Source organism: Peromyscus leucopus, chromosome 18, assembly GCF_004664715.2.
Source record: "Peromyscus leucopus breed LL Stock chromosome 18, UCI_PerLeu_2.1, whole genome shotgun sequence".
Lineage (NCBI taxonomy): Eukaryota > Metazoa > Chordata > Mammalia > Rodentia > Cricetidae > Peromyscus > Peromyscus leucopus.
This window is the reverse complement of record NC_051078.1, coordinates 25,305,662-25,331,335: the sequence shown is the minus strand read 5'-3', so window position 1 is coordinate 25,331,335 and position 25,674 is coordinate 25,305,662.

Sequence of the window (25,674 nt, the reverse complement as noted above, 5' to 3'; positions counted from 1 at the left end):
ATAAAGAAAAATGCCTTAATTTTTTTTACAGATTTTCAAGTATTTTCTAGTTTATTCTTATTTCTGATTACTGTAAGAGTTTGTAAATTTTATTACTGATTCCAATTTTTGTTTTCATTTTACTTATTTATAATTTAATTATTTTACTATTGTTTCTTGTAGATGTAACCAACCATCTTATTAAATAAGAAACACAGAACCAATGTAAAAGAGAAAACCAAGAGGTCAGAGCTCAGAGCTAAAATCTCACCCTTCCTCCTGCGAGCTCCTAGCTTCCTGAAAGAGAGCTGCTTCCTGTGTGTATGTCTTTTCATAGTCTTTTTGTTCTGCCTTCTCATTGGTTGTAAACCCAAGCACGTGACTGCCTCATCACTGTCTGTATGTACAGCCCTCTAGGTCTTAAAGGCGTATGTCTCCAATGCTGGCTGTATCCCTGAACACACAGAGATCTATGGGATTAAAGGCGTGTGCCACCACCACCATGCTCTTTCTATGGCTCTAATAGCTCTGACCCCCAGGCAACTTTATTTATTAACATAGAATTAAAATCACATTTCAGTACAAATAGAATACCACCACAGTTTCTTTTACTAAGTTTTGCATTAATTTGTTGTTTTTTAGTTTTTATTTTTTATCTCCAGAGGTATATTATCAGGTTTCTTATTTAAGATTTTCTATTTTTTATATACTTTTATTTTTACTTTATTTTTTATTGACAGTATTGCTACATTTCCCAGGAGTTTACATACTGAATTGTCTTCTAATTTGTTTTAGTGAATTTTTAGTTTCTATTCATTACTTTAGATGACTAACAGACATTTAGGAACATATTCTTTAATACCTATTTGAATAACTTTCATTCTTTTTATTATATTATATTTATATATTAAATTATATATATATACATATATACATATATATATATATCCCATATTGATATGAGAAGATATACATCTTTCCTTAAAATGGACATTTGATTTATGACCTAACATATGCTCTATATGCTAATGAGAATGTGTACTCTGGTGTTACTGAAAGAAATGTTCTGTACATTTCTGTTAGCTCATTCTACAGTATAGCATTCTCCACTATATGGTTCAATTCAGACATTATTTTGTGCTTTTATCTAATGATCTATCTTTTAAGGATAATGAGCAAAATGATTCACCAAATGCCACATCATGGTGTATCTTTCCTTTATCTCATAATATTTGTCTCATAAGTGTAGGCTGTTTCATACTGTATACATAAATAGTTTCAATTGTTTAGCTATCCTGCTCAAGTGACATGGTTATCACAAAGTGTTAAATGGTCTCATGCATTTTCACTTAAGACTTGCTGTGGCTGATATTCATATCTTCTCCCTTTGAGTAGTAGATGTTTTCCCAAACAAAAACTTCCGTCTATTTGTGTCTCCTCAAGTAAAGGCAGTATCCAGTAGGGAGCATATAGTTTGGTTTATATTGATTTTTGTTCCATTTGTCAAGTCTATTCTTTAACTAGAGAGTTTCATCCACTTATATCCAAAATTGTTACTGATAGACTTGAAGGTCTTCCTGTTATTTTCTAAAATCTTTTCTGCTTGTTTGTATAGTTCTGTAGCTCTGTTATGGTGATGATAAAACCTCAAATTTTGTTTCTTCCTTTTCTCATGTGGTTTTCATTTATCATGGTCTCCTATTCCTTGTTCTCCCTCTCTGTTCTTGATCCAGCTGGAATCTCCCGCTCCCACAGGCTCTCTTTCCCTCGACCCTTGCCCTTCATTACTCCCACTCATGTCCAGGTTGTTCATGTAGATCTCAGCCATTTCTCCGTCATTGGGCGATCCTCATGTCTTTCTTGGGGTCCTGTTTTCCAGGTAGCCTCCCTGGTGATGTGAGTAGCAGTCCAGTCATCCTTGTTCCACCCCTAGTATCCTCCTATGAGTGAGTACATACCATATTTGTCCAAAGTTGTTACTAATAGACTTGAAGGTCTTCCTGCTATTTTCTAAAATCTTTTCTGCTTGTTTGTATAGAGTCTGAGTTACCTCCCTCAGGATGATTTTTTCTAGATCCATCCATTTTCCTGCAAACCTCATGATGTCACTGTTCTCCTCTGCTGAGTAGTATTTCATTGTGTATATAATGCCATAATTTATTTATTCATTCTTCAGTGGAAGAGCATCTAGGTTGTTTCCAGGTTTTGGTTATTACAAACAAATACCCCCACAATAGTTGCCTGGCAATGGTCGAGAGACAGCCAGAACTGACCTACTCTGGTGAAGGGATAGCCAAACACCCTAATAGTCATGCCAGAAACCCCATCCAAGGACTGAGGAATCTGGATGCAGAGATCCACGGCTAGGCTCCGGGTGGACTCCGGGAGTCCAATTAGCGAGAAAGAGAAGGGTTTATATGAGTGAGAATTGTTGAAACCAAGGTTCGATAAAGCACAGGGACAAATAGCCAAACGAATGGAAACACATGAACTAGAACCAAAGGCTGAGGGGCCCCCAACTGGATCAGGCCCTCTGAATAGATCTCTGAAGTATTCGAAGGCCACCTGGCCAAACATCCTAATTGTCATGCTAGAAACCCCATCCAATGACTGAGGGAACCGGATGCAGAGATCCACTGTCAGGCCCCAGGTGGAGCTCCAGGAGTCCAATTGGTGAGAAAGAGGAGGGTTTGTATGAGCGAGAATTGTTGAGACGAAGGTTGGAAAAAGCACAGGGACAAATATACAAACAAAAGGAAACACATGAACTATGAACTAATAGCTGAGGAGCCCCCAACTAGATCAGGCCCTCTGGATAAATAAGACAGTTGATTAGCTTGATCTGCTTGGGAGGCATCCAGACATTGGGACCGGGTCCTGTCCTCAGTGCATGAACTGGCAGTTCGGGACCTGGGGCTTATACAGGGACACTTGGCTCAGCCTGGGAGTAGGGGACTGGACCTGCCTGGACTGAATCTACCAGGTTGAACTCAATCCTTGGGGGAGTCTTTGCCCTGGAGGAGATGGGAATGGGGGGTGGGCTGGGGGAAGGCAGGTGTGGGGGATGGGTGGGAGGGGGGAGAACAAGGGAATCCGTGGCTGATATGTAAAATTAAATTTAATACATAAATTTAAAAATGAAAATAATAATAATAATAAATAAAGTGTAACATCATCAAAAAACCCTCAAAATTTTTATTTACTGGTTTTTCTTGAGAAAATATAGTATAAAGTCTGCTTTATTATAGAAGAGCAGCTGTTTTTTCATTTGTTTGTTTGGTTAGCAAGGGGATTTTGTTTGTTTTCATTACTTTATGTATAATATATTCTTAATTCCTTTGATTTCTGTATAAATATTCTTAGCCTGTTATTTAAGATTTGTGATACAGAAGAAGATTGAGGCAGCAAATAGGAGATTCCATGCAAATTTCATTAAATGGAAGGTGCAAAATAGTATTATCATTTTTAATTTGAAAATTAGTTATTTTGCAAAATATGGTGTTCACGCTAGTGCAATGTGCTTGCTATTTTCACACAAACCAGTAAACCTTCTGAACACAATTTTAGTTGTTCTAAGAAAATTAAGACTGTTAAGTATGTATCAACTCCTGAAATCAGAGACTGTCAGGGCTCTCAATAAATTTTGAAAGTGTATAGGGTGAGAAGATGGCTCAGAGACTAAGAGCTCTTGCTTCTCTTTCAGAGAAGAGGCTTTGGGTTCGCAGCACTCACATTGGGAGGTAACCCTGCCTGTAACTCCAGCTTAGAAGATCCTATTCACTCTGTCCTCTGTGTGCACCTGCATCCATGAGCACACACACATTCACATAAATAAAAAAAATCAAATAAACCTTAAAAATTTTTATTGTATAAAGTACATATTTTAATGCAATTTATATTGGGCTGTTATTTGTTATTTCTGGCAAAATGTACTTAGATATTTAGATGCAAAATTAAGTTTGGGCTCAAAGGTTTCATAATCTTCCCTTTTCAATTATAGATCTTAAATTATAATGGAAATTAATATAATGCATCAATTATCTTCAAGATCTATTTTAGGCCATGGAATTTCTCCTTTGTTTATAAGAATTTTAACTTTACTTTTGATAGTTTTTGTCTGAATTAGGTCCATTAAAGTGCTGGCATGTGGAATATCAAAGCTTTTCCTTTTTATAGTTGCTAAAACTTTATAAATATTTTTAGAAGTGAATTTCACTAATCCACCTGAGCAAATATTTAAGACTATCATAATCCTGGCCAGCTGAAGGGTGTAAATTCCTGTCAGTATCTCACTCGAAGTTTTGCTGATTGATTTATTCTTTCTCACATTCATGCAATTATGCTAATTTGCATTTGAATTTGGAATCCATCTGATAAGAGAATATGTGATATTTGTCCATAACTTATGGTTTTCTTAATTATCTATTAATTATTTATTGTAATAATTTAGTGTCAACATCTCTCTTTTTTATGCTGAGATTATTTAAGATTTATTTCTTCACAGCATAATGTTAGTTTGGGGTCCCTTTATCCATAGTGCAACAGACTTTTAATTTATTTGTTTAAATATATTTTCAATTTCTAATTATTCCACTTATAATTTAACAATACACTGTTTCACTGTGTTTGCTTTTCTTCCATTTAGTGTTCCTTTTTTATTAAAATATTTGCAAATTAGTATTGTTAATATATCCAGTCCTGTGACTGTTCCTCCAAATCTATCCTTATCAAAAATATCACTGAATAAAGGACATAAATATTTCAATATATTTATATTTCCAAGCTTCTGTTTGCCCACTTCCAATCCAGCAAATGTATGTACTTGAAGACAGCAAGCTATGTGCTCTGTATGTATGTCAAATTTTAGTACTCTTCTATAGATATCTTTTTTTTTTTAAGAATATCATACAAGTATCAAGACATTTACTTTATACACTCAAAACTTTTGAAGTTTATTTGATTTTTACTTCTGCAATGTATGTGTGCACATGGGTGCAGGTACACAAGGAGGATAGAGGGAATAGGAATAGAAGCAAGCGTTACAGGCAGTGTGACCCTCCCAACATGAGTGCTGAGAACCCAATCCCTCTCCTCTGGAAAAGCAGCAAGTCCTCTTAGCTACTAAACATTCTCTCCATCCCATATACCCTCAAAAGAGATTGAGGGCATTAAATGCCTTCGGTTTCTGTAATCTATAAATGTTTAGCATGCTCAGTACTCTTAAAACAGCTAAAACTACATTCAGAAGGCTTGCTAATTCATGTGAAATAACAATACATGTTAGTATGAACATCGTACTTATTTGCATTCTTCAATTTAATTAATTACAAATGCAATCTTCTATCTGCTGCTTCTGTGTCATGCAGTGTCACATATCATAAATAACGGAATAAATATTCCCCAAATCTATATGATTCGGACAGTAAATTTGTCATTAAAATAAACATTTATTTCTGCACTCTCCTAATACTGTTTATAATTATTTTCCTATATATATAAAACAGAAATAATAATGAAATCTGTGTCTTTCTTAGTACCAGCCTAAGTATTTGCAATTTACAAAAACAAAGCATCAACTTGAATTCTAAAATGTGGTAATCAGTTTGTGTCCAACACACACACACACACACACACACACACACACACACACACACAAAATGAACTTCAAGTTCATTGGGGGTTTGTAATATTCTGATCTGAGATAATCACTATGAAGTGTGTAGGCTGACAATATGGTTGGACATATTTAATACTGACATGATAATACTAACATTACAATTTGAAATTAGAAAAAAAATAAAATTGCACATTTGAAAACATGTTCAATGCATGACCAAGATATGAAAACAACAATTTACTTAACTCAACCCAGAAAGTGTTCTCTGTTTTTTTGTCTCTATGTGGCATTTCTTTTTGGATATATAAGAATGAAAGTTACACCATCCTCATCAAAGACCTTTGGTCTCTGAATCAGAAACCATTTCTAGCCTTTTTGAATTTTTTCCAGGAAATCATTATGCATTGGTCTATTAGGTAATTGAAATATTACATTTATTTATTAATTTATTATATGAGGTGGACACATGCACATCTGCAAAAGTCAGAGAACAACTTTCAGGATCTGGTTCTGTCCTTCAACTATGAGAGACCTGGAGATGGACCTCAGGACTTGAAGCTCCACAGCAAACTTCTTTACCCCCAGGCTCATTGCTATAACCATGAAATAAACAATGCATTATCTCGGTGACTTAGAGTAAAAACATATATTTTCACTTGCTCCTTTTCCAGTCAGTCTTCTGGGTGAAAGGCTATACTTCCAGTTTTGTTAGAGTCTTACCACCCAAGTTGAACCTTGGACATGGCTCTTCCTAAACACTGTTAGATATGCAAGAATAACATGATTCATGATATGCTTCATAAGATCTTATCTTGAAAACTTTACATTATCACATCTGTCCTTCTCCACCTGTAAAGTATGTATGTTATATTGCTGTGGGATGTCTTTCTGTATGGGGTGAATATGTGTGGCTCTCATTGGATAATCAATAAAGCTGCATTGGCCTATGGCAGGGCAGGGTGGAGCCAGAAAGGAAAAATCAAGAAGAGATAATGAGAGAAAAAGGGAGGAGTCGGAGAGAAGTAGCCCGCTGCTGAAGGAGCAGCAAGATGCCAGCAGACCGGTAACACCACAGCCACTTGGCAACATACAGATTACTAGAAATGGGTTGAGTTAAGTTATAAGAGCTAGCTAGCAAGAAGCCTGACATACTGACCACACAGTTGGTAATTAATACAAGCCTCTGAGTGATTATTTTATAAGTGGCTGTGGACCAAGGGTAGGAGAGATTCTTCCCAAACACGGGGCCAGGCAGGACCAGAGAAACATTTGACCACATTACATAGCCAAATGTAAAATAAATAAGGCTTGAAATACACCCTGGCACATTAAGGGTGTATATTCATTAAGTTGTATACTCAAAATCAAATGAGTGTATTCATCAAGAAATCTATTAAGAAGAATAAATAATTAGAAATAGAGTGGTGGCATCTACTCCAATATTTCATGAAGCAAGCCTAAGCTTCATCTTGTTGGAGTATAAACAGACTTATGATTACAAGCTGCAATTTGCTTATAAAATTTGGCAATTGATTTGAGTGAGAGTCTGTCATGATATTTGGTGCCAATATGGACATTTCGTGCTATAAATTTTGATGACTTGCTGTATCCTGAATGATATATTAATTAAAAAATGTATGTACTCACTCATAGGTGAATACTAGTTGTAAAACAGAGGATGACTAGACTGCTACTCACAACTCCAGGGCGGCTACCTAGAAAAGAGGACCCTAAGAAAGATACAGGGATCGCCCAACGACAAAGAACTGGATGAGATCTACATGAGCAAACTGGAAGGGGGGTGGGGTGGGGGGTGGGTAATGAAGGGCAAGGGTCAAGGGAAAGAGAGCTTAGGGGAGCAGGAGATCCCAGCTGGATCAAGAAGAGAGAGGGAGAATAAGGAAAAAGAGACCATGATAAATGAAGACTCCATGGGAATAGGAAGAAGTGAAGTGCTAGAGAGGTCCCCAGAAATATAACTTCCACAATAGACTACTGGCAATGGTCAAGAGAAAGCTCAAACTAACCTACTCTGGTGATAGGATGGCCTAACATCCTAACTGTTGTGGTAGAACTCTCATCCAATGACTGAAGGAAGCAGATGCAAAGATCCACGGCCAGGCCCCAGGTGGAGCTCCAGTAGTCCAATGGGCAAGAAAGAGGAGGGATTGCATGAGCCAGAATTGTTGAGACCATGATTGGAAAAAGCACAGGGACTATTTGTCCAAACTAGTGGAAACACATGAACTATTAACCAATAACTGAGGAGCCACCAACTGGATCAGGCCCTCTGGATAAGTGAGACAGCTGATTAGCTTGAACTGTTTGGGAGGTCCCCAGGCAGTGGGACCAGGACCTGTCCTTAGCACATGAGCTGGCTGTTTGGAACCTGGGGCCTAGGCAGGGAAACTTTACTCAGCCTGAGTGAAGGGAGGAGGGGACTGGACCTGCCTTGACTGAATCTACCAGGCTGAGCTGAATCCCCAGGGGAGTCCTTGCCCTGAAGGAGATGGGAATGGAGGGTGGGCTGGGGGAAGGGCAGGGGAGTGGGGGCCGGGAGGAGGGAGGACAGGGGAATCCGTGGCTGATATGTAAAATTAAATTAAATTATAAAAAAGAAATGAATGAGATATGCTGTAGCTTGTTACATGAACATCAGATGAATTAATGACTTGAATACTGTTGATGCTTTGATTTTTTAAAAAATGAGAATTGACCAGGTCTCTTTAAGAAAGATATGAAATCAATGTTCAAGTTCTTATGCACAAAAATCCCTAACTTCTAAGTCTATTGACAACTCAAAAAACTTGAACAACTCTGTCAACTTAAAAAAGACTGCTGGTGCTTAGAGGGGGGGTCGAAGCTGATCAGGAAAGAAGAAAAATTAGGTATTAAAGTCTTTAAACAATGATACCTCCTATGTTGTCTAGTGATTTATTTTAATCATCAAAAACTTTCATATTATTTAATATTCCCTGAATATTAAAAAAGTTCAGTATATCAAATATTACATTTCCCCTTTATATTGAAAATAGATTGTTGAATACAACATATACTGATTACGGTTCCCCCTACCCCAACTCCTACCAATTGCTCCCCACTCACCACACACCTAAAGACACAGTGACATATATATTCACACAGAGAGAAATTCCATAAAAACACAAAACAGGAAACCATAGTATATACACAATAATAATAAATTAATTAATTAAAAGAAAAGAACCCTGACATAGCATTATGAGACAAATAACCTCCAAAACTGTCATTGAGTTCATTTTCTGTTGGACATCTACTGCTGGACATAGGACCTGGCCTTCTGAGTGGTATGCATACCCAGTGAGACCTCATTGGAGAAAAATGATTTTCCATTTGTGAGATGTTGTCAGTTGGATACAGCTTCTGAGTTAGGGGTGTGGGACTGTGTCTACTTACTCTCTCAGTGGTGGGACTCCAACTGGCCCAGATCTGTGCAGCCCCTGTGCATGCTGCCCCAATCTCTCAAATAGGTGTGTCCATCTTGATGTGTTTAGAAGGCCTTAGTTACATAGTGTTCCCCATCTCCTTTGGTTTTTACAACCTTTCTCCCTCCTCTTCCCAGTGCTTATTGAGCACTGAAGGGAGGGATTTGATGGATACATCTCATGTAGGACTGGGTATTCTAGGGTCTCTCATTCTCTGCAAATTGCCCAGCTGTAGGTCTCTGTATTTATTTTCATTTATTGGTAGAGGAAGCTTCTCTGATGATGGGTGAGCAAGACACCTATCTAAGAGTTTAGCAGAATGTCGTTAGGGGTCAATTCATTGCTATGTACCTTTAGAAGACCAACAGAATTTGGTTTTGGGCTAGTTCCTTGATCTATCTGGTCTCAGGTTCTTAGCCACCTCAGTAGTGGCAGGGATGGGGGCCTTAAATCTAACATATATTGATTGGTTAGTACCACAAGCTTTGTGGCACTGCTTTACTAGCATGTTTTGAAGGTGGGTCCCCATTGTAAGTAGAAGAGTTTGTAGCTGGGTTGGTGTTTACCTTTATTGATAGCATGCAGAACTACCCTCCAGTACTGTGAATTCTAGTCAGTAGTGCTTAAGGCTCTACCTAGGCACCAGCTTGGACTTCTCTATGTTCACTGAGTTGTGTAGGTGGTGTATTCAGCAATAAGTCCTTAGCATCAGTTTAAAAAGAGCAATCAATAACCTTGGAAATAGCCTGGGTTGTTAGGAAATTCCAGTGGGACATCATTGGCAAACAAATTGGCCAGATGTAACCCATTCTGGAGCTGGAGGTTTCATTTAGTGATAAGGGAGATGTCCAGTTGAGGCTCTTGTCTTCCCCCATTATTTGACAATTCTATTCAGATCATCTCCATAAATGATGTATTTAGGAATGATGCTCACCCATCATCAGAGAAGCTTCCTCCACCAATAAATGAAATAAAATACAGAGACCTACAGCTGGGCAATTTGCAGAGAATGAGAGACCCTAGAATACCCAGTCCTACATGAGATGTATCCATCAAATCCCTCCCTTCAGTGCTCAATAAGCACTGGGAAGAGGAGGGAGAAAGGTTGTAAAAACCAAAGGAGATGGGGAACACTATGTAACTAAGGCCTTCTAAACACATCAATATGTATTTTAGGAAGTTTCTACTGTATTGAATTGCCTTAAAGCACCTCAAATGACCCTTAATTTTATCTGTTCTTCCTAGGTGATCTTTAGTTTCCACCTCATCCTTCACTCTCTTTGTTGATCCTCCCCTTCCTATCACCCCACCCCTCCAAATCCATCCTTAGCTATCTATTCCATATCCCCTAGAGGGTGATCCAACCCTCCCAGCTAGTCCCATCATCTATACCTAACCATGGCTCTATGGATTGTGCCCTGCTTATCAAAAATTAAAAGCCAACATTCACACATATAAGCTAGTGCATATCATGTTTGTCATATTGAGCCTGTGTTACATCACTCAGAATTTTTTTCCTAGCTTCATCTACCTGTGAATTTCGTGATTTCATTATTTAAATAACTGAGTAATATTCCGTTGTGTAAATGTTACACATTTTCTTTATCCATTCTTACATTGACATAAATCTAGTTTGCTTCCAATTTCTGGTTATTATGAATGGAGCAGTAATGAGCATAGTGAAAATTGCCTCTGAAGTAGGATGTAAAGCCCAAGAGTGGTATTGCAGGGTCCTGAGACGGAACTATTCCCCACTTCCTGAAGAACCACTACAATGATTTTCATATCACTCCCACTAGCATTGAATGAGTGTTCCCTGTACTCTTCATCCTAGCCAGCATCGGCTGGCACTGGCTCTGTTGTTCTTGGTCATTGTGAGGGCTGTAAGATGAAATCTCCAAGTAGTTTTTAATTTCATTTCCCTGATGACTGTGACTGCTGAAAATTTCTTTATGTGCTTCTCAGCCACCCGTGTTTCATCTTTTAGAATACAGTCAAGAGCTGCATCTCATTTATAATTGGATTACTTGTATTTTTTTAACAAAAACATAATTTCTTTATCAAATCTTTGAGAATTTTATATCATGAACCCCAATTCCACTCACCTCCCAATCCCTCCATATCCTCTCCTCCCCCATGCAATGATCTCCAAAATGAAAATAATAATTTTCCAATAATAATAATCCAAGAGGAGTTCTGATGAGGATCCAGTGGTGATGATGTGCCAGAAACCAGAGGCCTTGAACCAGACCAGTGACTCATTGCCATGAACATTTGCAAATAAAGTTAATTGGACAAAAGGGAAAACTATGTGACACACCTTGGCTCCCAAAGCCACCGGGACAAATGGAGAGGTGTTGGAGAGGCTTTAAAGATGGAGGAGTGAAGAAGTTTTGTTGTTTTGTTTTGTTTCTGTTCTTTTGTTTTTTCCCTTTGGTTTATTTGCATTCTTAATGTCCTGTTTATTTGGTTTTATTTTTGTTCTTTATATATTTTAGATATTAACCTTCCTTTGGATGTGTATTTGGTAAACATCTTTTGCCATTCTGTAGACTGTCATTTTGTTCAAATGATGATGTCTTTTGCCCTACAGCTGTTCAGTTTCCTTAGGTCCACTGTATTCGTTATTAATCTAAGTGTGTGCTACAGAACAAGGCACTACCAGTGTCCTGCTCAGAAAATCTCTTTCTGTGTCAATGAGTTTGGGATGATTCATCACTTTCTTTTCTATCAGGTTCAGTGTATCTGGCTTTATGGTAGGGTCTTTGGTCCCTGTGGAATTGAGTTTTGTGCAGGGTAATACTTATGGATCTATTGGCATTCTACCATGTAGAGACATCCAGTTTGACCAGCACTATTTGGTGAAGATGCTGCCTATATTTCCTGCTTCTTTATCAAAAATTAGTTTTCCTTAAGTATGTGGACATATGTTGGGGTCTTTAATTCAATTCCTATTTTCAACATCTCTTTTCACACCAATACTATGCAGTTTCATTACCTTAGCTCTGGAGCTCAATTTGAGGTTAGGGATGATAATATCTCTAGCAGTTCTTTTATTATTCACATTTGTTTTAGCAATCCTGGTTTTATTTGTTTTGTGTTTGGTTTTTTTTGTTTGTTTGTTTGTTTTATGTATGTTTCTATATGAAACTTATAATTGTCCTTTCAAGATCTGTAAATTATTTTGGATTTTGTTGGAGTTGTATTAAATCTGTAGATTGCTTTTTGTAGCATGGCCATTTTTACTATTAATGAGAGATATTTCCATCTTTTGAGATCTTTTTCAATTTCTTATTCAATTTTAGTGACTTAAAATTTTTACCATGCAAGTCTTTCACTTGCATGGTTAGAGTTAGAGGAAGATATTTTTATATTGCCGAGGCTATAGTTAAAGGGGTTGTTTCCCTGATTTCTTTCGAAGTTTGTTTTTCTTTTCTATATAGGAGGGTTATTGGGTTTTGTCTATTAATTTTGTACCCAGCTACTTTGCTGAAAGTGTTTATCACCAGTAGGAGTTTCCAGTTGTTTTTAGGGTCACTTATTCATACTATCATATTTAGGAGTTTCCGGATGGAATTTTTAGGGTCACTTATTCATACTATCGTATCATCTGCAGACAAAGATACCTTGATGTTGTCCCTCCTTGTATGTATTTCCTTGATATCATAAGTTGTGTTATTGCTTTAGTTATGATTTCAATTACTATACTGAATAGGTATTGAGAGAATGCAAAGCTTTCCTTGTTCCTGATTTAGTGGAATTGCTTTTCTTCTCTCCTTTTAAGTTACTGTTGGCTGTTAGCTTGCTGTAAAGTGCCTTTATTATGTTAAAGCATGCCCCTTGTATCTTCCCCAAGACTTTTATCATGAATGAGTGTTGGATTTTGTCATAGGTTTTTTTTTTTTCGGCATCTAATGAGGTGATCATTTGATTTTTGTCAGTCTGATTATATGGTGGATTACATTTATCAAGTTTCATATATTGAACCATCCCTGCATCTCTTGTATGAAACCTACTTGATCATAGTGGGTAATATTTTTAAGATGTTCTTGTATTTGGTTTACAATATTTCTATTGGAAACTTTTATAGCTATGTTCATAAAGAAAAAAACATAAAACTTTCAATATATTTAATATTATAATTTTACATCATATTTAAAATATTTTCTCTGGGGTATTGTAGAAGAAAACTTATTGGAAAATTAAAAATATTACTTTTTTAAAAAGTTGTACATTTTATAAATATATGCATCTGTTAAAGATCAACGATGTATATTTAAGATTTGAACATTTCATTATTTGTATCTCATTATCTTTAGAAACACAAACTTTTTCTAAATAATTAGGTTTACTTGTACTTTTTAATGTAAGCAAAATATGTCAAGTCAAAATATACCACTTTGACATAGTATTACTATAATCAAATTGAAAACTACAGATGTATTCCCTGTTGGATGTGCCAATAGGAGCTGCCTCAATTTGCCCCAGTGTAGGATAAAAGAATCAGAATGAATAAAGAATTCTAAAGAGAGAAAGAGGGGAAGAATGTGATTCTACTTGGTAAGGCTATCCCTTGAATTGCCTAATTGTTATATTCATTTTTTTTTTCAATTCTGCTTTCATTTCATCTTGAGTCCTCTTAGAAATTTCTAATTTTTTTTTTAATTCAATCTTCAAATTCTGGATTGTCTTTGTGATTTCAATCAGCCATGTATTTGTCTCTCGTGTACATACTCCTTTAAATTCTTTCTTTCATAGTTCCTTGAGCTATGTATGTCTTCTTTAAACTCCTTGAATGTATTCCAACCGTCTAGAACGAGTCAGGGAACTAAATTAAACTGCACCACCACACATTTACTGTACTTTTATTTGTAACAAGGAGTGGCCAGGATGAAGGGATACCATTTGTTTAGTGGTCCCCAAATCTTCATAACTGCTGCCATCTTTAGAAGCCCTGTGCTTCAACAGGTATTCTACATGTATACTAAGACAGAGGAGGAAACAAATGTTCCACTTTCTCTGGTATTATTTCACAACTGCAAAATTCAAAAGCCTGGGTACAAGAGCAACAATCTTGGATAGTCTGGGCAGAATTCAAATTTTTTTTTCAAATTTGAACTCTCTCTGTACACGATTACTTTAACTAAAACATAAAGCCACTCACCTAGAAGCAGATATTCACATTGTTATCGTTAAGGGAAATATGTCACAAGACTTATGCCAAATAACTATAGAAATTATTTTGAATTCTGTTACTATATAGTCGGGCTTTATTTTTTTTTCTAGAAACACACAATCCAACTCTGATACCATTAAACCAGCTAACTCAATTTTTAGAAAACTTTCAGGATATAAAGCCAAGTTTAGACTGTTCTATTGGTAGATAAATGTCTGAGATACTCTCATGGTCCTTGGAGAGCCACTAGAGAAAAGTCTTGTCAAGCAGGAAGAAACCTTAAGGAGCCACTGAAGTGTACTGTCAGAGGATTCCAGGTAAACAAGAAAAACAAAGTTTTGTAGTATAACTGTGGAGAGTCTGTGGGTGGGCATAATGAAGTTGGCTCCTTCTGAGCTTCCACTACAAATATACTGCCATTTGTTTCTCTTGAGAGGACTCTGAAAATTGCCTGATGACATTAAAATGGGGGGGGGGGGCAGATTGAAAGCAGAAGAGGCATAGGAGACCAAACTTACTTTACATAAGAGTAAAACTCATTATGTTCCTATCTACATACCCAGCAATTACTTATTGAAAACGAATTCCACCCAGAAATAGGGTATATGATATCATATTCAAAGGATTAATATTATGAAGCAAAAAAAGGTTATATTTGTCCTAGGAACCAAGAATATAAATTAATGTATCTCTAAAGTCGTACAATCACCCAGTATATAACATATAAAGGCTGCTTTGACAATACATACTGGAGTCAAAAAGCTCAAATAGCCAAGTGAAGCAAACAACATTCTTCTTTGGACTCTGTCATTTATAATTCATATTTCCATGACCATAGACAGATAATTCTTTGCGTTTGGTGTGATTTTTTTGCTAATAAGTTGTTGTTCAGGGTCATTTTGAAATTTTCTAATGACTGTAAAATTCTGATTCCAAACATATCGAAAAACATATTTTTGAGTTCTTACTCCACAGAGCACAGTAGCCAACTTTGAACTGTGTATTTTCAAGGACTAATTATAGCTTGGTTTCCTTGGCATATTGCAACAAAGAAAGTCATGTTTAATGCTCAAACCATATACAAAACTTAAAAAAAGGCTCTTGAAAGTCATATTCCTTCTTATCTGAAGTATACATTTTCTTACTCTTATATACCCATAGCTGAGTGCAGATCCCAGGGAAACTTCATAAGGGAATAAAAAGAAACTCATGTGTCTTTTGTGGGGTGGTGGTGCAGGGGAGGCAGGAGGTTTGAGACAAGGTTTCTCTGTGTAGCTCTGGCTGTCCTGGAAATAAATAACTGTATAGACCAGGCTGGCCTTGAACTCACGGAGATCCATCTGCCTCTGCCTCCAGTTTGTGGGGATTAAAGGCATGCACCACCACCGCCCTGCTCTCTTTTGTTAATATTTCCATTGATGAATTTTAAAATGTTGGTAAAGCACTGACAATAGAACAAGCTAGAGGTCAAATGTTTGTTTCTAATCAATTGTACCTTTTCATCCACTTGCAAATCTGAAGGACAGTAATCCTGGACATAATACAAATTAGGCATTCTATACTAACAAATATTGCAACTTGTTTTTCACAGCCATAGATGAAATTAAGACTATACTTTTTATTTTGATAATTTTTACTTTCTATTTATAATTTATTGTCTTATATTTTTATTTTGATAATTATGAGGTAGGTTATTATTATTAAGAGAATGCCCTTGCCCTTAAGAATTTATAGCATACAGTTAAAGTAAAAGACACAATATTTCCAACTTACTCTGAAATGATTTAGAAAATCTATAATATTCACATGTACTCATACAAAGTAATGCAAACATATGTTGGGGAAAATATAGATAACTGATGAATTGGATTAAGGGTTATACTAGATTGTCTTATAATTATATTTCAATTAAGTTAAAATGCATGTAAAATGTTAATTTTCTTTCTAGCATCATTCATAATAGGTGAGAAAGAAAGCAACTGGCATTGTTGGATGACAGAGACAGAGACAGAGAGAGAGGGAGCTGATTTTCCAGCCTTTTCAAATGGAATTCTTGACATTTCTGACACTATGGATAAGAATGGAATACTTTCAACTAGTTACAATAAATTGTGTACAAGAGGATGAATGATGCATGATGCCAATTATATTTGGAAGATTAAACTCCTAGAATCAGATATTAGAATGGTGGTTCCATTTGACAGGTAACTAGGGAATATTAGGCTCCTAATATAAAGTGGGTCAAAACATGTCACCCTGACACTTTGGTTATTTTATGAATTAAAGATATTTGAAAACTAAGTAATATGGCATCATTCTAATTTTTGGCACATGTGACATGGTCTGTCCTTTCATTAGAATAAGGATAATGACTTCGCTAACAGTAAAGCCCAAGGGAGGCCTAGACTTCCTAATGTTTGTTTTTTAAGCCTTCATGCAAAAGTTAGTTATTTTCTTGAAACTTACCATTTTTGTGTACATCAGTATCTAAAGGATTGGTTTTGATTCATTGGTTCTTGAATTATTTGTTTGTTTTGTCTTTGTGTGGCATTGAAAAAAATACACTAAATAAATATTAAAACTTTTTCCTGCTTAATCTGACTTAATGCTACTTTAAACTCTGGCAAAAACCAAAATGAAAGCCCATTGAAGGGGAGGTGGTAAAATCCAGCATTCTTCATCAAGGGCATTAAGCAATCATGGTGAAAGGTGAAGAGTCCTTTAAATCTAATGTAGAGACTATAATCAGTAAACTTCAAATAATTACTGCAGTAACACAATTCTTAAGCAATTCATACATCTAAAAGTTAAAAAGCTAATTAAAATGTGTGTATAAAAGTGATACATAACTGCCAACATTGAGAGTATTTTGTCACTTAAGAACATAAAAAAACTAATTTACAATAAAAAGATAACAGAAAACAAAGTAAATTTCACTCATGCTTTAAGAAATATATTGTGACCATTACCTGTCCCGTTTACATCCATAAAAATAACAAGTTCATATGATTCAATCTAATATAATAGCACTATGACATTTCTATATGTTAAAGTGTGATGTTTCCTAATATAATCTACTTTTCCATATGTTTGAATTCTTGATAAGCAAATACTAGGTTAAATTTATGACAAAGCTTTTTAATAAAATCCCAAGTGTCTTTTGCCACACTTCAAATATTGCCCATTTGTGCTTATCCACATCATGGTCTCAGACTATAACATTCATCTCTGCATAGGCATAAATAACTTATTGACTCAAGTACAACTACACTCTGAGGCCATGTTTTTGTGGAAAATTGGTTGAAGTTGTGCTACATTCATTTGTGCTGTGAAACATTTGTTAAATGATGCAAAGATGAGCTACATTCTTTATGTTGCATTTGTTTAATTCTGTGAGGCTGTGTTACTTTGCCTGTCTAAAACACCTGATTGGCCTAATAAAGAGCTGAACAGCCAATAGTTAGTCAGGAGAGGGATAGGTGAGGCTCCCAGGCAAAGAGAATAAATAGAAGGAGAAAAAGAGAAGAGGAAAAAGTGAGAAAAGGAGAAGGAGAGGAGGATACCAGGGGCCAGCCCTCCAGTTACACAGCCAGACATGGAAAGAAAAGATATACAGAAATAGAGAAAGGTAAAAGCCCAGAGACAAAAGGTAGGTGGCATAATTTAAGTTTAAAAAAAAACTGGCTAGAAATAAACCAAGCTAAGGCTGGGCATTTATAAGTAATAATAAGTCTCCACATCTCCACATGATTATTTGGGAGCTAGGTGGCAGGCCCCCAAGAGCAAAGAGTAAACACAACCAACTACACTAACTAGTAGTAGCACTTCTTTAGTTAATACAACATTATCTACAAAACAAATTCAACAAAGTCCCAGTGAGTCATAACACAACTCGTGAAAATGATATGAAATTGTACAATATGCATGTAAACATATCTAAGTCAACATCATCAGACCCCCAACCCTTATTTGTTTTGAAAAGGGAAACTAACACTTACCAAACAATTTATAAACGACCTATGTTATCAAAGATGATATATTTTGCTCAAATTACTGTGTCTCCAGCAGCCTAGGCTTTACATTATCTATTAATTAAAGGCTGTAACTTCCATTAGGATAGTTTTTTAGATCCATGGAAGGAACTGTTCACAGAGTATCTCTAGCATATTTTAAGCTTTAATTCATAAAGTTAAGGTGTGTAACATTTCATTCATGCTGTATAACTGTCAAGTCAGCCTAGGCATCAGAAAAAAGACAAGAGGTGGCCTTCCCACATAAATGGCTCTTAGAACAGAGTCTCTCAGATTCGCTAAGGGGCCATTTGGGGAAAACTATCAGATGCTCTTAACTACTCAAAAACTAAACCTATTATCTAAGTTCTGTTTTCCAATGCATCATACACAAAGATAAGGCACTACTTTTTCAATTAAATTAAAACCATAAAAACTTAAAAGGAAAAACAATCTGTAACCCCTGCACTTGAAGTCTTACTTGTTCTGGAGTAGATCAGATGTGCTAGCCAAAATAACAATATTGATGATATCTAATAATTGAGTGCCTACTCTCTCTGATTATAAGACTTACTACATGCTTTCTTTTTAATCCTTATAAAACCATTGAAGATATCAAATCAGCAGGAAGCCATAAAACTTGCTCAAGATTCTGTAGATTGAAATCTGAGCTGAGCCACTTCAAAGCTACGACTAAGTATGTGATTCTTATAAAGACATAAAAATGGCAAAATTAGGTAATGAACTAAGATGTATTATTTTTTTATTTTTAATTATATGGATGTTTTATAGAAGAGACAGGGACACAAAGGTTGATTTCGTCCAAATTATGGTGAGCTAATTATGGATTCTAGAAGGTAGCAGAAAAACCTTTTAGATGAATAAGAAATCAAAATGGAGACTTAAGGAACAAGAAGATTAATGGCCAAAGTTAATTTAATTTCTAAACTGCTGTTAAACTCTAACCTTGGCCTTGTTTTAGAAGTGGGAGTATTATGTTTACTTTTGAGAAATAACATGGTTTTGTGATTCAGTTCACAGATTTATAACGAGTAAAATATTACTTTCTGGCAGCTGTTAGCTGTTTAATGAATGATGAGACACTGGATAAATAAATGGATGGATTTACTGGAAAAAAGAAACAGGACATAACTCCAAAATAACATTTATTATATATTGACAAAATTCTACTATCTCAGGTTTTAAAACATTTACTAGTTCTGGAGATAGAGCAGGATGGTAAAACAATGACCGAACATGCCTGAGACTCTGGGTTCAATCCTGGCCCTCATCAGAATCAACAGTAGTTAATATACACTAACGCTTCATCATTTTGAATTCCTGATTTAGATGCTAGTATCTCACTGGAGTACTAAATGAACTTCAGTGTTTATCCCCCCATCTACATTTGTCTCTATAACCTGAATTGTACCAGTACCCCCCTCAAACCCCCTTTCTGTCTCTGTCTCTCTGTCTCTGTCTCTCTGTCTCTCTCTCTTATAATTCTATATACCATATGGACACTCAGACTTCATCACCTGGTATTAAAGGCCTTTCAAATATTCCCTAATATATTTGTTAATTTATTTTTAAAGTACATCTTAAGTTGGGGTAGATTACATTAATTTGTCTCCTAGATCTTATGTCATATGATTTTCAAGATGGCTGTCTTATTTCTTGCCCTGTAACAATAAAGCCAGGGGAGGTAGAAGAGGGCAAAAATTGTGAGAACAAAAGTGACTTTGATTTTTGTTTATTTGACTTCTCTAGGGTGCTGCTTTGTCTGAATGACAGTCTCCTTTGCCTTACAGAAACTCTACAGTTCAATAAGGTCTCATTTGTTAATTGATGATCTTAGTGCCTGTGCTAATGGTGTCTGTTTAGAAAGTCATTTCCTGAGCCAGTGCAGGTGGTGATGGATTTCTTCTACAAGTGCATTCAAGGCTATTCCTCACTTTCACTTCTATCAACTTCCTTGTATCTGACCTTATAGTGAGGTCTTTAATCTATTTGGAGTTGAATTTTGTGCAAAGTGATGAGAAACAGATCTATTTGGATTCTTCTATGCACTGCCATCAAGTTTGCATAGCACCATTTGATGAAGAAGTACTGTCTATATTCCAGTGTGTATTTCTTGCTTCTTTATTAAAAAACTAGGTGTCCACCGCTCTATGGACTTAATACCTAGTCTAGAATTCTATTCCATTGATCAACATGTCTGTGTTTGTGCCATTATCATGCTGTTTTTATTACTATAGCTCTGTAGTACTAATTGAGGTTAGGGATGGTAATTTACAATCTCTACAATTTTGTGGTGCTATTTATTATTTGTCTTTTAAATATGGAAACTTCTAAGAGTGAAGCATGGCCACACAGAAGCAGTTAGCAATCTAAAAGAGTCCTAAAACTGTGACCTGTACTTCCCTTTTGGAAACCAATGATATCTTAGAAGTCACATCTCGTCAATATATTGTCAAGAAGCAAGGTGTATGCATCCTTTGACTCTAAATTCACCTCAGTTACATCTTCTTGGGTTTACTGCTGCTTGTAGTTGATTGGCATTACGTCTACAAAAGGAACTAAGAAATTACCTACAAATGGATGCAGAATTGATTTCCTTGTTCATTGGAAACTGTCCTAATGTCCGAGGGATTTAGCAATTTTTTTTGTCACTTTGTTTCTCAAATCTATGACAGTTTTAAAGTAAGACTCCTAACACTGGTCCAAAAGCATCTCACAAATATACTTCCTCCAAATCTAGATTTTCATTAGACTGTGATATCTTAAGAATTTATAAACTTCCAAATGTTTCTGTCTTAAGAAAGTTACCTTTGATATTAGGAACTAAAACTCCATGATCAGTAATGACGTCCAAAGGATCTGAGTTACATACCCTCATAGTAATAAAATGGATTCTCTATTGCTGGCAAAATGCAAGGAGGCTAGTATGCTCTCCTTCTGACTGGGTTTATCTGTTATCCCATTTGGAATCTTAATCAGTTCCAAAACTTACGCTCTCTCCTGGGTGTATGAGATTTGCATTAAAAGCAGATAACTTCTGGTAGCAGCATTCACAGCTTTAAAATGTGAATAACCCAGTCATCTCCCCACCCTCCAAATGCTGCTGTGATCTCATCTAGTCATATGTGACTGGCTGGCTGGCTTCAGTTTCCAAGGCAACTGACTTCTCTCAGTTTTATTCTAGTTTTCTCTCCCCCTTGGAAGCAGTGTTCACCTTTAATGTGCCTCTGTCTATATTTGTGCTTTCTATTTAGAAGCTTGGAAATGCTAGCATTCTTAATTTTTCTCTATTTAACATCTCATGTTTGTTATTCTAATAACTGTCTCCAAATTTAACTATAAAGAGAAGCTAAAGTAAATGACTTAAAATTTAAGGACTTTTAGTACTTGGGAGATTCATGTGAATCAACTTCAAAAGAATAAGAACTCAAAATTAGTTCAAGGTAATTTGCTCATGGATCACCTACTGAACTATCAACAAACAATCAATAATCCATAGCAAATATTAATACAGCTCCCCAATATTGCTCCAGCTCTTTATGAAAATAACCTCAAAATTTACTGGGGAGTGTAACTTGCTCTGAGTAAAGAGTCAAATTAGACATGTGAAGAAAAAACAGATCATTCCCTTTCAGAGCATTAGATAGCTAAGTGCAAATTTCATCATTTTTAACTTTGATTGTATTGCTGTTTATTTTTTTATTATTTTTATTTATTTAATTTTTACATTTTCAGATCTTACAGATGGCCTAGCTGTGAATTGTCTTTGATTGTTTAAGCTCGTCAGAATTTAAACCCATAACTTATCTAGAGGAAATTTCTTCTTTCAAATGTCTACCCAAGGATTTCTTTCTGCTACTAACTGTGGTCTTGCCTGTTTCTGTATTATTTTGATATCATCGACCTAGAACATCTCTTCGTTTTCTATGACCATAAATTTCTTGAGCATTTTCCTGAAACTAAAAGCAACACACACACACACACACACACACACACACACACACACACACACACACCACACATCTCAATAGCTGACTCATCTTGAATTTACCCAGTAAAGTGTTCAGTTATCAGACTGCCCCAGTTTTTGTTAATCATATTCTGTAGCCATCATAATCTTCAGATAGTGATTCTCCAGCTGGATTAATATGAATCTTTCTTCCTGTGTCTTGACAGAATAAATGTAAATAGCTTTTGTTATTGTTGTTCATTTGTTTTGTTTTAAATTGCAGTTTGCTCCAGGTTATTCGCTCTCAGTTTCCTACTAGATCTCTACCTTGAGCATTCATTTGGATTTTAGAGATGTGATTGACTTTTCTACCCAACTCACCTTTAGAAACATCCTTCTTTACAGTTTTCCCACATAGAATTATATTAAATTGTATTTTGCAAAGTATGTGCCATATATATATATATATATATATTTGTACCTATGTATGTATTTCTTAGCATTGATTTTTTATTTATTAGCTTTAAAATATGAAATACCTTATGATTTTCTTCAGTTTTTTTGAGTAGTACCCCAATTTTCCCCAAACGCATTATCAATTATATCAAAAGAAAAGCTGTGTTTATAACCAGAACAACCATTCAATTTCATTTATTAAAAAAATAGTGCTCCTGAATCTAGGGATATTAATGGAAATGTGGCAAGATCTTTTTTTGTTTTGCTTTGTTTTGTTTTTGTTTTTTGGTGTTTTGAAACTGGATTTCTCCAAGTAGTTTTGGTGCCTGTCCTGGATCTCACTCTGTAGACCAAGCTGGCCTCGAACTCACAGAGATCCACCTGGCTCTGTCTCCTAAATTCTGGGATTAAAGGCGTGTGCTACTGCCACCCAGCATGACAAGATCTTTTGCCAAAAGGACTAAAAGCATATTTAGCATATGGAATCTAGAAGTGGAGTGTGAAGTGTGCTATCACAGATTATTCTCCTTTGTGAAACTTATTGATACTCACCCCTTGGATGAGCAATAATACCTGGGAAAGCATTAATCTAAAGAACATTAAGGCTCCATAGAAGTTGTCTTATAAGTATTTCATTGATTATATGGCCGTTTGAATTCACAATATAAGAAATGACAAACCCAGGCACACTTTATTCGCTTGTCTTGCGTTAACATTTATGATGATTCAACTTCCATTACACCAATGTTCTAATAAGAATAACAGACTCAAGATATAGGGACCTTGTAGTTGTATTTGTTGTTAACAAACCCTCTGTGTTACCCCCATAAGTTGGCAACAATGAAGAGTAACACCCCCAGAGAGGACAGGTACACTAATCTATAATTTCTAATTTAGTTCATTGGTCATACTTGAATATCATGGTTTAAGAAAAAAAATAGTTGTACTACAAATATGATTGAGAAAAAAAAATCATTGAAGCCAAATAACTCTATTTACAAATTCCTAGACTCCCTGTCTTTGGGAGCTATTATAAAGTGATTCTTCATAATCAGGAAAGAACTGGATATCATATTAAGGAATTATTGTCATTCTCTCTGCCTGTAACTTATTAAATAGTTTTAAGTCTGTGCATTAATCACTACTAACTATAATAAGAAATTCTCTGACCAAGATCTATGGACAAAAATAAAGATCTGTGGATATAAACATAAATATTTAGAAGGTAGTTTGACAACATAGCAATTCAACACATCAGTATCAATATATTCTGCTCTTAGTCAGGACACAAAGTTGGGAAATTCATAAGCCATGTTTACAGTGACAGGCTTAAATCCCCTCTTGTGGAATAGACCTGAAATCCAGTCACAAAAGTAGATGTGCCCTTCTATGAACAGTCTCGGTACAATATATTACACTAGTGACCACATCACTATCGCACTATGCAGTGCCCAGTACCAGGTAAGACAGTTGAAACCTTTCCGGACCAGCCCCTTCTAGCATCAAAAGCTAGCCAGCAGGCAGTTCCCTGGTCAGCTCAAGTCTGCTTTTCCTATCTCCTGATACAAATGTGTTTTCCTGTTTTCAATAATAATATGTTTTTTACATCTTGTTGTGTTGAGAAAGAAACCAAACGCAATGGCAATTGTTGATGTTGTTTGGGTTGGTTGTGTGGCTTCGCTGACAAATAACTCATAGAGAGGGAACCTGTGCCTTGCACTGTTTTCCTTGAATAACTTGTTCTCTGAGAGCAGACCTCTTCCCTCATGCAAAGGTCCCTGTTAAAACTACCTTTTCACTGTGTTTGTAATTAAAATACAAACTACCAGATTTGCATTAGACTTCATATGTACTTAGGTTTGGTTTACCCTCCCTCAATCCCCCTTTTCTTAGTCTCAAAACCCCATTTCTTCTCAATCCTTTGGTGCTTAGCATTACTGATGTTCATATCCTGTGTGTTCTACTATTTTCTCTTTTTATTTTTTTAAATATTTTATACTTTTTCTTGCAAGCTAATAAGTACTCATGCAGCATCTTCAAGCACACTCCATTTTAGTTAACCCGTCCCCCATTCCTCATTTCCCCATTATTCTATGACCTTCTTAAAGGTCATAATTTATTTCAGTTTGCATTTCACCTGTATTTTAATACCTTCTTCCTTAATTCATGCCATCCCTATTGGCCTGCTTCTAGTCTCCTGAATTCTATACACTATGTATTCCAGGTTAACCACACAAAATAGGAATATTGAAGCTAGGACCCATATATGAGATATAATATGTAATTCATTATTTTTGTCTATCATGAAACTACACATTAAAACTACATTGTCACTCAATCTCATCCTAGTCATAATGTCCATCATTGAGAATAAAAATTGATAACAATTGAATTGGATGTGGTGAAATGGAATCCATTACATATACTGGTATTGGGAGTACAAACTAGCATCACCTCTTTAGGGAAAAAAATCTGGATATTTCTAAACAAACTAGAAGCATAACTCTATTTTGTGACCCAGCTACACAATTCCTAGGTCTATTTCCCCCAAGTCTTTATGTCCTTGTGTATCTATTCACTGCCATTCTATTCACAATAGCTAGGAAATGTAGATACTCATCAACTGGTGAATGATAGTGAAATATAGCATATATACACAATGAAATGTTGCTCAGCTGTAGAATACATTTTCAGATAAATGGATAAAACTTGAAAACATTATACTCACTGAAGTCAATCAAGCCCCCAAAGTAAATTGAGATCTCTCTAACCTTCAACTTATGTCCTTCTTATGCAACATTCTCTTTAGTGAGGGTGTGAGCTTGTGCATTTTCAAAGTAAATGACATTCAGTTGGGTTGTATTAGGATTTGCAATTGATAATGTGTGTGCCATTGTAACCATGGTAACCCTCAGCTTTATACTTCAATTTCATAAATAAAATATGTCTTCTTAATATATTTATGCTATTGTAAGTCTGTAATTTTATTTCCAGTGAACAGT